This window comes from Passer domesticus, chromosome 14, assembly GCF_036417665.1.
Source record: "Passer domesticus isolate bPasDom1 chromosome 14, bPasDom1.hap1, whole genome shotgun sequence".
Lineage (NCBI taxonomy): Eukaryota > Metazoa > Chordata > Aves > Passeriformes > Passeridae > Passer > Passer domesticus.
This window is the reverse complement of record NC_087487.1, coordinates 11,766,016-11,781,710: the sequence shown is the minus strand read 5'-3', so window position 1 is coordinate 11,781,710 and position 15,695 is coordinate 11,766,016. Positions and strand designations below refer to the sequence as shown.

General features: G+C 39.5%; 1 protein-coding gene across 1 annotated transcript in view; it reads right to left on the bottom strand.

Annotated features, from left to right (window-relative positions):
• TMC3 (transmembrane channel like 3) overlaps window positions 1–15,695 on the bottom strand; it is a 270,584-nt gene that overhangs the window by 106,323 nt on the left and 148,566 nt on the right. The window contains exons 3-4 of the mRNA XM_064389310.1: window positions 9,666–9,801; window positions 3,631–3,767 (exon numbers count right to left, since the gene is read on the bottom strand). The gene's annotated coding sequence lies outside the window, so the exon portion shown is untranslated. The remainder of the gene's footprint in view (window positions 1–3,630; window positions 3,768–9,665; window positions 9,802–15,695) is intronic.

Here is a 15,695-nt window from a genome sequence, read left to right as displayed (position 1 = left end):
CTCCAAGGGCAGCTCCAAGCAGGGCTGCAGTCTGTGCCAGGATGCACATCCTGCTATTTCTCCTCTTGTTGATGATTTACTTGGCATGGCAACACTTAAATTACCAGGCCAGAGGCAGAACCAGGGATGGACAGACATCATTCCCTTACCCGAGTTGTAACCATCCTGTCAGATCTTCTAGGAGCTGCTCACAGTCATCCCCTCCTAAACAAATAACATGATTTTGCCAATCCATTTGCTTTGTCAAAAATGGAGCTCCTCCAGCAGCTACAAAAAGGGTTTAATGTCCAGGCTGGGGAAAGGAGTAGCAGGAAACAATAATATTTTCACTCAGCTGAGCTGCAGGAGGATGTTTGAGGATGTTCAAGGATGCTCACCTGCAGGTTAGATACCAGTGCAGAAATCAGCATCTAAAGGAGTGTGCTCAGAGATTCAATCTCCATTTGCAGGCCTTGCCCTTATGGATGTACACTCATATTTTCTAAAATAACTACAGCTAAGTTTGGCAAATATGTATGTCACAATTCTTCTTTTCTTGCATTTCATAGAACTGTTTGTTAAGCTGGAGAAGATAAGTCATTTCATGAATAAAAGCATTCTTCTCTTCCTAAATTATCTATAAACAGACTGATTTTTATAAACTCATGGATTATTCATGCATAAAAATCCTGTATTCAAATATATTACTGCCTACAGTCTGTTTGTTTACTACATGCTGCTCTTACAGCTTCAACTATTTATGTCATACTCGATTGTAAATCACATGGTATTGTTTCTGATCCAGAGCTGGATGAATGAAAATGTTATAAAGAAAAAGAAAGTCTTTACAACCAAGATGAAGCAGTTTTGGAAGCCAGCTTCCAGAGAAACCATACACTTAGAGTCTCATATGTGTCAATATAACTCAAGAGAAAAAATAAGGTGGGGTAAAAAAAATCCTCAGTCATTCAGACAGAATAATATTCAAATTTTTGCAGTATTCATGTGAGCCCAACAATTTTGCTTCTATATAACAGGGAGCACATATGTTGAAGAAAATACAGTAAAACCCAGGTCCCTGGAGCTAAAATTTAAATCCTTTACACACAACAAAAGTAAAATGGAGACTGAAATGGGGAAACTGCAATCTGTTCTTGGTTTGCAGAAGCTTCTGTTCAATTCATTTACTGAACAGCAAATCTTCTGCACTACAGCATTAATGAGAATAGATACAAAAAGCTTTCAAACTTAAACAAAGAAATGGCTGCTACTTTAGGGTATTTTCAAGTATTTTCCAGAGATTAACGTATGAGGCAGATGCTCGAATACCAGCACACAATACTTTAATTTAGTTCAGCATCTCTGCAGGCAGTGGCTTCTCCATTACTGCTGGTTCCCAGAACACAAGAGAATGTTATTGCAGGGCACTTTTAAATTAAAATCCCCAAATAAGCTGTTAGACTTTACACACATCAATCTTTTGTAAATACAATAAGGCAGATTTAATTGGTTTTACTTTCATTTTATAACAAATGTTACTATCTATTATATAAGAAAGCTATTTTTTAAAAGACCCATAAAAAGGATTAGAAAGCAATTCTATAAGTGATAAAATAGGGGCAGAGAGTTATTATGGAGGAATGTCAGCAAGTGCCCAGCTAAGGTTGTTTACTCAATGCCAAATAATCATCTTTGGAAGTTGAAATAATAAACTTAAATAGTTTCAAATCAAGTCTTGCAAGAAATAGAGGAGTTATTGAAACAGTAGAGGAAATTGGAAAAAAAAAAAAAAAACAAAAACCACCACATAAAATGAACCCACATAACAAATATTAACATGATGACAATGAATGTTTTATCCAAAAGAATGAGGATGAATAATGCTGGGCTAATAACAACTGGCCTGATCTGCTAAGCTCAGAATGGAAAGCAGCTTCATGGAAATGGAGGAATTTAAACACATGGTCTCAGTTTGAACCCCAGTTAAACCTGGAAAAAATATTTACAAGCTGGTCTTCTGTTGATTTTCTGTGAACAACACCTCAGATTTATGAATTTCTAGAGTTAGAAAGGAAGTCTGACAAGGCAGAAGAGTGAACATGGAGAACATTAAATCTTATTTAGAGCAGTGCAATTATTCAAGACTATTTTCCAGTTTTATCCTGTTGCACTGCTAATGCTCAATACAGGATCTATTTGTAACAATACCCACACATCCACATATGAAAATACTTCAGTTCAAAGCCTCAAGCACTTCAGCTAAGGAAGAAGGTCTGTACCTCTCAGTGACCTGTCCTTTTCCCCAGAGGACCAAACAACACACAAGCAAATATAAGTATTCATCTACTGGGCTGCATTTTTGTCAGGAAAGTTTTAACCTTTGCTGGGAAAAACCATTGACAGTGAAGTCAGTTACAATTTCTGAGGATATTATCAAGAAAGAAGGTATTAATAAAAAAAAAAAAAAAAAAAAAAAAACCACCAAAAAACCAAACAGTCAACCAAAAAACCCAAAAACCTGTGTTAAAAACAAAACCATATTAAAATGTATGTATTTATACATGTATTTATTTATTAACATATTTTTAGCAGAAGGTTTTCAATCTCTCTTGGAGGACTGCTACTCAGGTCCAGAAAGGACATGTAAATCACAGGACCTGAAAATCTGATCTTTTACTTCAGTAAAGAAGTTTCCATAAAGTCCTGTTTCACCTAATTATAGACTTCAGGCCCAATGTGGAACAAATTAACAGAGCCCTGTAACTTATTGCACAGCTGACCTTCCACTGACCTAGCAGAGTCATAGAGTTTCAAGAGTGAAGTTTTCTGCACTCAAATATCTACAAAAATGAGTTAAATTCAGATTGTTTCATTTGCCTGTGTCTATTCCATATCTGAAATCATAACATTAATTTTTTTATTGTTCACCTCCTGAGGGGCAACATAACTCTTGCTCTCTGCCTTCTGTGTTTCTGGCACGTTCCTCTCCCCATCCAAATGGGTTTCTTCCTCCTCCTGCTTCTTGCAGAGCTTACAGAGATGTCTGTGCACACTCTTCCTCCCTCTCTGGCAGTTCTGCTGTGTCTAATTTCCATAGCAGGAAACTCACCTTGCTAATGAATCAAAGAGCATTGGAAGAGGTGACTTATCACCTTCCTGCAAGTGGTTAAAATAAAAATGGGCTATGATCATGTCTGTGGTTTCCACTCTTCTTTTCCTTAAGCTTTACTCCCTTCTACCCCCATACTGGAGATTTTATCATCTCTCCGAGTTATTTTCAGCTTTTAGTGAAACATATTACATCTTCTCTGCTTGGCTTTGTCATGTCACTTGATCCTGCTTTCCCTTCTTATGTGCAGCCTTCATTGGTCTTCTGTGTCATTAAAGTCTCTTCCTTTATTACTTTCTCACCAGGGGTCATATCACGGAAGGGAATATCACCTGAAATATCCCTCTTTTGTCTGATCACCAGATGTGGAAGTTTCATGGAGTAAAACCCAATAATAAATAAAATAATAAAACCCAGAATATTCACGCAATACATGGCGAATTTTCTGCCAGCCTTATGGCAGGACTGCATGTCTCCAAATGTGAGCTACCACCTCCAAAATGCACTTTGATCACAAGAATCCATAGCCAGCAATGCATTACCTGTGGGTACCTATACAGGCTATGGCCAGACTCTCCACAGCTCCAGGAGGAGAACTGGTTTTGGTCACATTGCAGGTGTAGGATGGCAGCATCCAGGCCTTGAGGGCATCCAGAAGAGGTTGAACAGCAAAATTGCTCTGTAAATAGCGATGTATTCAGGAAAAAAATAACTTCAGCTTTAAAACAGAAAGCAATTATTGTCTCTCTTTCAAATACCACAAACCAGCAGATTTCACAAACTTTCATGATCCTGTATAGACAATACAGACCCCTGAGCTGCTTCACTATTTAATGGCTCCAAATTCCCTCAGAGTTAAGCTTTGCTACTACAATACCATCAGCTAGTGCAGATATGGCACACAAATTCCTCAGGAAATTAGCAGAGCTGCTTCCAAGCACAAAGCTCTGTGCTGGAGGATTCCCATGCAGAGTGCTCTGAGCTTTCCTGAGCTGCCCAATGCACTTTCTCATTGCTCTGATGAGGATCTTCCTTAGTTCATTCCAGAATCTAGATCCTGGGGTAAAGCATTACCAAAAATACTCCAGCACAGAAAATAAAGTTTACAACAGTGAAGATTTTTTGCTTGTTTGCTTTTACTGAGCTGAGATCAGTATTTTGAAGTTGAAGCACAATGTGCACGAAAGCCAAGCCAGGAGAAGAGATGTTCTCAACAACAGAAGGAATAGGCCAATCTTTAATTCTTCTTGGCTCTGCCTTCCAGGAAAGTGAAATGCATCTGTCCAGCCAAGGTTTCATCCTCCATGCTCAGTTTATCCAGGACACTGCTGCCCACAGCTGTCTGTGTCCAAACCCAGTACAACTGCACTGCACATCGAGGTCTCCAGGGGCCAGAGGACACCACAAAGCTCAGCCCTGGAACTGAGCCAGCTGCCATGGGACTGACTTGTGTCCCCAAAGCCAAGGACACACCAAACAACATGAAAATGTACCTGTGCCCTTCCTCACACAGTGCCAACTCCCTTCAGCCATGGTCCTGTCTCTCTTGCTCCATCCAGGTTCTCTTTGCTTTGGAGATTTAGCCAACCCTCTAGCATTTATTTAATTTGGGTATCTAAAAGAATCATTTAACATTCTTTTTCATCTTCCTAGATTTGCATGGTTTATATTATTCATCTTTTCCACTTGATTAACCAGCTGAAAAATCAATAACAGTGTATTTTATTATAGTTGCAGAGGCATCATCTGTTGTGCTAAGCTGCTATTTTAGGAACTAGAGCAGTTTGTAAATCTATGTAAGTAGTTTGGCAAGCTGCTCTTTCTGCCTTTGCCCTCCCTTTTGCTTTGGACACAACACAGAAATCTTTCTGTGCCTCTGCATGGTGAAAATTGATATAAAACAGCTTTGGTCATTTTTATATACTTTTTTTTTCCTGCTAAGAAAGTTAATACCATGGAAAAAACTGGTCAGGAGGATCAAATGTTTATGCAGGACGTCATGCTGCTTTGGTGTGCCAGCTCTCCAAGAGTCTACAAGGAAGCCAGCCAGACAGGCTCTGAAGCCTGCACCCTGACCCCAGTGACCTTGTAATTTTTCAAAGTTTATCTAGCCCCATCCCAGCACAACTTGCATTGAAACCAATCCCTCTGCTCCTGGATTTTTGGCAGAAGGTGACTTCCTTCATATGGAAAAGTGTTTAATACCAATTTAATGGTCTGTCTAGCCACTGTAAGCCCCCATCCCCCTCGTTGAGTCTCCCACTGGCAAGAAACTGTGAAATAATATGCTTGAAATAGCCCTAATTCTTCTCCTCAGTGTGGTAGTTGTTTTTCTAATAAGCAATTTTTTGAAAAAGCCATAGAGGAGAAACTATTAGCTACAGAGTTGAATGACATTTTTAATAAATTCCTTTGCATATATATAAATTTTTTTTCATTTAAAAATTTGGTTTTTTTCATTATTTCCTCTCTTATGCATTTGCACAGTCAGGAAAGGGCCCCAGCAGAACCCAAAAGGTTTCCATTCAGACTTGCTGAAACTGGAATAGCAAATCACACTTATGCACATCCACTTCTATGCCAAAAAAAAAAGAAAAAAATCTAAGTTATTAAGTTTTGTTTCGTCGGGCCAGGGTTTTATGAGCCTTTAAAAGAAAACTTAATACACACAAAGGATAGCTCAGCTATTACTTTTGGAGGCAAATAATGAGCAGGATGGCTTCTGCTGCAGTGTTGGAAACCAAACTGTTTAATAAAAGGAAAAACAATAAACAGAAAATCCGATCTAGGTACAGAGGTCTGCTCCTGGTAAAACACCTTCACAAAAGCCTCGCAGTTTTTTTGTCTTCTCTTTTTCTACCTGATGGCCCAGGCGGGATCTTTTGGCTCTCATCCAATTAGGTGACCCCAAGGTTTTAGTGAAGTCTCTGGGGTCCTATAAGGTGGCTTTTCACCTGATCGTTGGGAGAAACTTCTGGGCTTTCTTCCTTTTTTGGGGGACAAAGGCTAGTTTGTCCCTCTCTCATTGGGGGCATCCCCCTACACTCCTTCACTAAGTAACAACTTTATCTTGGTTGTAAAAAGAGAAACCTTGGCACAATGCCAAGAAAAAATCCTAACAAAGAGGGAAATAAAAAGGAGATTGGGAGATGCTTAGTTTTCCTAAAGCGATGAGTTTGTTGCTGCAAGAAATGTCTTGGTTCAAAGGAAGCTGGCATTGTCCTTTGAGATAAGGAAAGGTCTGAAAGTTTACAGCAGGGCTGCTGTGTCAGGGGACAAAGTGCAGTCTCACACCTCCCCCAGGCAGGGTCAGGATGGGGAGAGGAAAACAGCAGCCCAGAACTGGGATAGGTGCAATGAGCTGGCTTGGGGTGAGCTTCAGCACCCTTTTAGTCAAGGCCTTACACTGGAACAACCCATCCTTCTGCACTTTGGGGGTGCAGGAACCAAAGCTGTTCTAACAGTGATTCCAACTCCAGTGATTGCTTTCTAGCCTTAAAAAAAAATCCAGCCCCAGCTGTCCACCCCTTCAGAGGAGGGAGCTGTGAATGTCAGCAACACCCTGTGCCTGAAGAAACCTCAGAGAAATCCATCTGAGGAAATGTGAAGGTGCTGCCTGCAGGACACACAAACTCCCATTTGGACTTAAACCACCTAATTTTCCAGGAAGAAGGAGGGACATTTCGACAGGACCAATGAACAAACCCCATAGTTTAATGGCAATAAGATGCCCTGTGTTGTGCTGAAATGCTGCAGGGGAACATTTTGGCTGTGGCTGTGAGGGATTTGATGGCTTGTGCTGCTGCAAAGGGTCATCTCCCTTATCTCTTTGGAGCAACACAACACACAGAAAACCATGGAAGGAAGAACAAAAGCTTTTATATGGATTCTGCTTATAACATTTTTAAAATTAGAATTTTCTTGAGTGAATAAAAAACCTAACTGAAAATCTAGAGTGATTGCTGTTTTTTCTCTTTTTAGAAATACATGTATGTTCTAATAATTTCAAAGGCCAGAGAATCTGGCACTGCCAGTCACACAGGGGACTTCCCTAAGCAGGATAAGACACAAAGGTTTGCAATTTCCATCACCACCAATATTGACCCTCCACAAACATCTATGGCATCATCCTGCAGCTGAAAAAATCCCATCTCATTAACAAGACCAAACAGCTGCACTCCAAAACATTATGATTTTATGGCATTTTTTTCACCTCTTTGGGAGTGGTCAAGAAGAAGTTCTATATCAGCTGTTACAGAGCAGCCCCAGGGCTGATGTCCAGCCCACTGGACTTCAGCCTGAGCCCCAATCTCAGACTGAGGCCCAGTGATCAAAATAATTTTTGTTTTCTTTCCAGTGGCTGCCAGAGACAAACATTTCAGAGCCAGTGAAGTGAGAGAGATAGGAAAGTGAGGAGAACATGAAGAATCATGAAGTTCACATGGAAATTTCCTGGACTTTTTGATGTCTCCGTGAGACATGTTCTGCAAAGACCTGCCAGTCTTCATTCTCAGATCCATTCTGTCTCTGTCTCGTGGTCTAGAGCTTTCAAGCAGTGCCTTTACCTACCTTTCAGGAAGGACTTCAGACCTTATTTCTTTGGCAACAAACAATATGGTCATCCCTAATTCCTTTTCTAAATACCACATGGTGGCACAGCCTTGGAATTATGTCAGACACCATATGTGCTGTTAAACTGAGCACAGCTCACACACTCTGCAACCACAAAGAATCTAAAGAGATGAGCAAGGGTCCTTTTCTGGAAAACTGTTCCAAATGACCAAAGAAATTGCGTTTTTTCAGAAAAATGCAGGTTATGATACACCATGATGGTGCAAGTTTGGATATCCAAGATTATGAAAACACCCAATCAACTCCAGTTGTGCAACTGTGTTTTCTTGCAATTTCTCTAAATCAGCCACACTGGGTAACTAATGAAATAGGAGGAAGGTGGTGAAACATTATGCTTAGGTGTGGTTTGGAAGTTTTCAGACAATCTATGTAGTGAGGTGTTCTATGCTTGTTCAATGCTTCTGAGCTGGGGTTAAGGTATTATGCAATCATAACTACTCTGCTTGTGGCTTTGGGGGCCTACAATTTAGCCTCAAATAGTTCAGCTTTACAGTTTCCCCCACTCCCATCCTTTCACTGTTAAGTGTTTTTTTCTTACCCCCAGAGATCAAAGGGATGTTTTTGTGGTTCGCTGTTCCATCCACATTCCCTCTCCCTCCTCTCTTCCTTCCTTCCTCTGCCCTCACTGCAGCATCAGCCAGCAGCCCCAGGCATTAATCACTCACACCAGCCACGTTCAGATGAACTCATGGAGCCAATATCCTGCTCTGGACATTACCCTGGGCTTCAACAGCCCCCTGGCTCTCACTTGCAGTGCACTGAATTCACTACTAGCTTCACAATTCCTGTCTGGCTGTTTGTCTAATTTTAACGTCTGATTTTGATTCTGAGTCAAATCAAGTGCATTTAAGTGTTTGATAGAGACTATGAGTCTAGTAGGTAAATGATAATGTAGGGAAAAGTCTCCAGATTGCTGTCACCTCATTCCCACAGTTCCTTGACAGGGCTAAAGTTACACATTTGATTGGAACAGGGCAACAGCTTCATTTTCCAAACCAGAGAATCTGAGTCGGCTGAGGAATAAGAGGACAAACTTCATTTTACAGGACATCAAATATAAAAACCACTTCTCAGAGCAGACTATCCTCCCATTAGGCTAATTTAGGTTAAGTTTTACCAAACACTAAAATAAATGAGCTACAGCTCTTTTTCCTGGCATGATGCTGGGGAATGGTCAACTGAGAGCTTGGATCAAGACCAGCTACAGCAGACCATGACAGATCTCACCTATTGCTTATTTCTTTTTATCCCATGACACCAAGCACACTTGCACATTATTAGAAGTTTCCAATAAAACAGGTATGCACTTAGAGGTTTCCTCACAAGCATTTAGTTTTCATGCATTAATGTACAGACACCTTCTGCACTGTTTTTGCTATGAGGTCATACAGTCAAAAATTAACTCATAGTCAAAGCAAAACCTGCACTTTTTTTTTCCTTTTCAGGCAGGTTGAATGATTTTTTTGAGAGGCATCATTAAATACTACTTGTGAACCATTCCATAAATAATCCATGCACATGGTGCATTGCAGCATTTCATATTCAAATTCCCAGATATTCTGGCTGGACTCTCAGATGCATGGTGGGTTATGGGCTTCCCCAGAGGATAAGCAGGACCTTGATCTCCATTGTGATTACTCACAACTATATATTTCAATTTTACTGTCACAAATACATCTGTTATATACTGTTGAAATTGTTGTCAAAGTAAACAGCCCTGTCAAGACCTTCTCTTGCATTTATTTATACAAAATAAATTTGGAGAAAGGAAACAAAGGAACAGAGTTAAATAGAGTTAACAGTTAAAAACACATATTGTAAATCTCAGAATATTGTTTTTCTGCTTTGCAAAAAAAACCCCAAAAAATACAGTGTGTATGCAGCCAAGGATAAATAACTGAAAATATTATGAATAAATCAGCAACTGAGTGTGAATAAACATCACCTCTCAATCCGTGTGGAGAATACATGAGGCATATTGAGAACGCACAGTCACTTCCATAGGAAGTCCCCCAATTCCTGCTTCAGAATTTTTCATTCTACAGCACATGTGGATGGCATTGTCCTGCTCTTCAGCTTGCCTGAAATTGTTTACAGTATATTATTAGTTCACTGCTAATAAAGGACACAGTGCAAGAACCCTGCCAAACAGCACTTTTGGTAAGGCAAAATAGGCCTTTAATTCCAGGCACATAAACAAAAGAAAAAAAAAATTACTGTCAAGGGACAGGGTTATTTTTCCCAAAGGAACATCTGTTCCCAACACATCTCATGAAAATGCATACAATAAACCATAAGTTCAAAACAGAAACTGTACTCAAACACTGCCCAACAGAAGTCCACAATCCCTGGAAAACTTCTTTTAAATCCCCAGCAACCCGTAGGCTCGAAGAGAACCATTTCCTCTGTGTACACTACAGCTCTTCAGAACTGCAGCCATTTGGCAGTGAGTTTGCAAAGCCACAAAAGGATGGGAATTAGCCATGTCAGCATCTTCCCTAGCTGCAGAATGTAGCTCAATCCTTCACCCTGCCAAAAATCAGTTGTAAAGCCAGCATGACAGCCGAGAGGAAGGTAATCCTCGCCAGCTGTTCCCAGCTGAAGCCAACAGCATCAGCAGCACACGGCAAGCACCAACAAGCAGCAGCTAAAAAGCTACCTGAGAGGTGGGGAAGATGAAGCCTGATTCCAGGATCAATAGAGTGCCTCGGGGGTGCTGGCAATGTTTGGCTCACCTCAGCCAGCTGATCCAAGAGGCTGCAGCAATGTGCTGGCCAGCGTGGCTGCAGGACCTCAGTACCAGGAATGGGAAATTCCCATCAATCCACCACTTTGGACACTGCAGAAAAACTGCTAACCAGAGTACCAGAGCCTAAGCTCATCTCAAACCTTGATTAAAAACCAGATTTTATTATTAGGTAGGGGAAAAAAGGTTTTTCCCCTTCTCTTCAGTCTTAGCTACTGCCTGCCCACACATGCTCTGAGGCACGTGAGAGAAGCACTGACTGAGGCACAACAATTCACCAATAATTCACACCATGTTCAATTCAACTCGGGGGGCAGCTGAGACCAAAGAACCTGTCTTGTCTTTCCACTGCTTTTGCTGACAGTAACTTTAGGGATGTCAGATCTGTTCTTACTTGTTCATCTTAACTTCCTCCTTCACACAAACTGAAACAACAAAAGAGTTCTCTAACATATGTGCAGAAATGATGAAGGCTTACAGTTGTCATCTAAATATTTGTATTGAAGTGATAATTAACTGTTTCTAAGAGCTTGGCTTTACTACAAAGATAGCAAGTCAGAATAAGGGTATTAAGTTTCCTCTGTTATCAATCAGTAATTTCTGTTTTAATGCTGCAAAATGTGCCTTTGAGGCACCCTCTCCTCCTGCTGCTGTTCTGCTCAAGGGAAAAAGCGATGACTTTTTCTTAGTTATACTCCATTACACCACACAGCTTAAGCTATGTGCTCCTGCTATACTAAATGCACCATTCTGCTCATCTACACAGATAACTAAATTTAATTACATTAATAATTGTTGTGGTTTAGTACGTTGCCAAAATTTACCTCCTAGCTTGTTAGACCTACAATTTAATTAGCAGCAGTGAATTTTAAATGAACGATATTATCTGAACAATTATATAAGGGGGTTTGCTGTGGTTGTTTCTGCACCACCTAAACAAAATAAACGAAATTATCTGTTTCCCTCACTGCACTAGTCAGAATGAACCTGTAGCCCAGACACTTGTGGCATAATGAAGAGATTCCTTTGAATCCACTGACATCAGTTTTGAGGGTCAGCTACAATATAGTAATTTCTCTAAGTGCTAGCATTCCTCCAAGATTTTTATTTGATTTGCAATAAATCCACAATGGTCCTTATATCTCTGATAAGGTCCTGGCCTGAACCTTTATTTCCAATATTCCCACTCACCTTGAGGTTTTTTTTTCTGATACACAACAGACAGAAGCCTCTGGTCAGGTACGTTCCTCCCTGACACGAGCAACTCCAAATCTCCTTCATTCATTTGAATCCAAACTAAATCCTCTTTATCTCAGACATGAAGATGATAATGCATACTTGTCATTCTCTTGTAATCAACACAACCTTAAGCTTAATTCTGATTTTAGCCAGCTGGTAATCACTATCCGTTCCTCTACATTTATTTTAATTATATTAGCCATATTCCGTGAATATCATCCATAAATTTCAACCACTAGAAAAAAAATGTTACCATAAAAACCTTTAAAAAATTAAACACCACGCCCACAATGTTTCTTCATCAGTCCCTTAGGTGGTTATTTTGTTGCTGTTGTTCATGATGTGGGGGCTTTTGGATTTTTTTTTTTTGTTGTTGTTATTTGTTTCATTGGTTGGTTTGGGTTTTTGGTTTTTCGTTTTGTTTTTTTTTGGAGGGTTTTTTTGAGGGGGTGGGAGAGGTGCTCTGCTGTGTTGCAGGCTTAAGGTCTATGAATTACTTACATCACCTTTCAGGTTAAAAGATAGCTCTTCAAGATGCTTACGAATCATCCTTATGGTACTAAATCATGCTTATGAATGTTTTCAGTTTTGCAGTGAATGGTCTGTAGAATCAATAAAGCAATCCACCACAAAGCCTAATTAACGCTCTCTCATAACTGCACTTACAACAACATCCATGCTTGAGAAAAATGAAACGAAACAAATCAACCCCAAACATCTACACCAAAACACAGAGCAGCAGTGAATTACAGTAAAGTGCACAAAGAGTCTTCTGGATACAGGAAAGAAATAGATTACAAATTGTTCCGTACGCTTAGAAAGGAAGCATATTGGAAAACACACAAATATCACCAAAAGAGTTATGAAGCTCTCCACCAGTGTGTGCAGGTGACATATGCCTGAACCAGAGAGGTGATGTCTCTCCTGTAACTGAGCTCGTTTGATTCCTGCAGTGATAACTCAGTTTGCTTCCCAAAGTGAGACTTCAGGAGTAATAAAAGGAAGCAAAACAAATGTCCTTTGCCAGCAGAACAGTGGTAATTTCTCACTCTGCCAGCATCACATTAGCCAATATTACTCCAAGTGGCTTTTCAGTTCTTCATGGGCATTACTGTATGCCTGACAATAGAAAAGAAGTAGAGAACAAAGCCTGCAGCTGATATATGTTTGCCAAGTCATCTTGCTCAAGCCAAAAAGAGGAATACGCACCAAATTCACATCTTGCTCTGCTTCAGCTTCAAGTGGTCTGTCATTTCTAGGGGCATTTTAAAGAATATATGCAGCTTACACAATGGCTGCTGGAGAGCACTGCTGCTGTGCTTTTTGCATGCTATCTCACTGTAACCCATGCAACAAAGCTGCCTGGATTGCTAAATTGAACAATGACAAGGACATTGAACATCTGGAAGGCTGCAGGCCTGGCAGAAGGTTGACATCTTTTACACTTCAAGATAATGACCTGCAGTTTTTTGTGTTTTCTGATGGCCACGACCTGATTGCTGAAGACAGAAATGCACCATCACCCACCATGCCTCATCTGTTGTGATTACAAGAGGATTATTCAAGGAGAATTTCCTCAGATCAAGAACATGATTTATTGATCAATTACAAGAGGAAGCAGTCTCCCCATTTTTACATTTGAATCCAACAATTAATTTCTTAGTAGTGAACATTTAATAATAATGATGAACATCTGAGGTTCACAGAAATCCCATTTTCAGGAAAAAATCTCAACTGACTTAGAAATCAGTCTTTCAAAATCTCAAAATTTCTATCTCAAAAGTTGGACAACCAAATACTACTAGTTTTTTCTGAAATGTTTTTTCAGTTTTGTGATCACACTGATAAATAATTGCATCTCATTGACCTCACAGTGTAAACAGAATGTTCATTAGTAAAATAAGTCTCAAATCAAAACATATCAGGAGTATCCTCCTTATAAATTTAAAACACCACATCAGACTATACACTTCTACTAGTTATGAAAAAAAAAAGGTAACTGAGTAAGAAAAAAATGGGCTGAAATTAAATGTGTCTGAATAATTTACAGAATTGTGTCTGAGAATTTATTTGAGCTGGAACTTGCATAAGAAGCTGAAGGAATGCAAAAACCACTTAAGCACCAGCTGCAGGGTGAGTTTCAAACAGGTGTCTCAAAAATAACATTTCCAGAATGAATCACTGCCTCAAGCATACCATTGAAGAGAGAAAAGGTAACCCACAAATCAGTAAATCTTCCTTCAGTGCCAGTTCCAGGCTCTATATCCAGCTCCTACATTGTTCTTAGAGGGAAGGCAGGTTTATGTGTAACCACACTCACTGCACAGTATCTCACCAGCCTATCCCAAGAAATGTGCTCCAAGAAGATCAGCGTCACTCAATGAATGCAGTTATGGCTACTATGCCCATGCTTTACCACAAAAGCTCACCTCAAAAAAATACATTGAAAGGAGCTACAAATTTAAACCCAGATACACTCCCAAATTTAATTTTATTTTCCTTTCTAGTGTACTTAAAAACTCTGTGTTGAATGTTCTTGGAATCCAGATGTGAAAACACATGTAGGAAATCCAAATTTGCATCTTTGCATAGTTGTAACTTCATTTACCAACATACAAAATTATACAAATTTAAAAATTACAACTTTCCTTCTGTCACAAGGTTTTTCTCTGTGCTGCACCACACTGCATCATCAGCTCCTGAAATATTTAGGAAAATATTCCATATAAAATTCAGGTTAAGCAGCTACAACTCTCATCTAATTAAAGGAATTTCTTCTGTTGCAAAAACTAAGATCTGTGTTGTTTGGATAGATTTTCCATATGCCCATTATAAAAACTTTCACTACTCTAAGTGTGCCATTTACCTCATGAGGTTAGAAAAAATTTAGCAGCACACTATTTAATTAACAAATTCTCATTATTTGTGCCTTGTCTAAATTGAAAGCAGAGCCAATGTAATGAGATTCAGCTACTGTTCACTCCACTTTGCTGATTTTGTGGAAACCTTTTTTATGCTCATTCCTACATCCCATGGTAACAGTGCAGAGCTCAGAGATGCACAGGTGAGGGGCCACTGCCAACGTCCTCAGCAGTGATGCCGTGCCAAAATTGGTATTCAAGTGTTTCTCTGTAAAAGCAGAACAAAGAGATGATTTTGTCTGTATGCTGCTTAATTAGAATTGGCTCTCCCTAGGGAAAGTACAATCTCTGACACTTCACCTGAAGGCAAATTCCAGGATCCTGTACAGAAAAGCTCATCAGGGGAAATGAGGCACATCCTGTTTACTTTTCAGCTCACTTAGCTCATTAACATCCACGTACACAGACACCTCACCAAATCTGGGCTATTTTATGCATTCTTGCAACACAAGTTTGTAGCCATATTAGTTAATGACTTTGGGATGTTTTGTTTATTTGGTTATGTGGTGTTGGCTGGTTTGGGTATTTTTCTTTGATATACTTAGTTGGGTGGTTTGAGAGGTTTTTTGCAATTTAATGCTTATGCTTTTTAAGTAAGTCACTGTCCCAAAAGAATCACAGAGATTCAATGAGGAACTCAAAGGAGTGAAGCCCATGTTATGATGCAGTCCTTTTTCTATTATCACTCTTAGAAACCACTGCCCTGCTTGTAGCATGAATTCCAGCTTTGTTTGTTTTTAAATAACGATCACACTTTTTTTTTCCCACCACCACTTACTGAAGAGGAACGAACAATTTAACACCACATTTTTTCAGTGCAACAAATCTTGGTTATGTTCCACTTCAAAGTCAATGCATAGCACAAGATCTCTCACACACACACACACAAAAGAAAACCATAAGAGTAAGATGGTTTATTGTGTCTTTTCTCCAAAAACAGTAGTCCTCTTAACAAGTCCTTCTAGATCTGAACACAGGAAAAACCCCAAATAAAAACTCCTTTCAAAATATAAATACAGAAAACCAGGAAAATATTAATTAGTACTACAGAACTAATGCTCAGTATTTG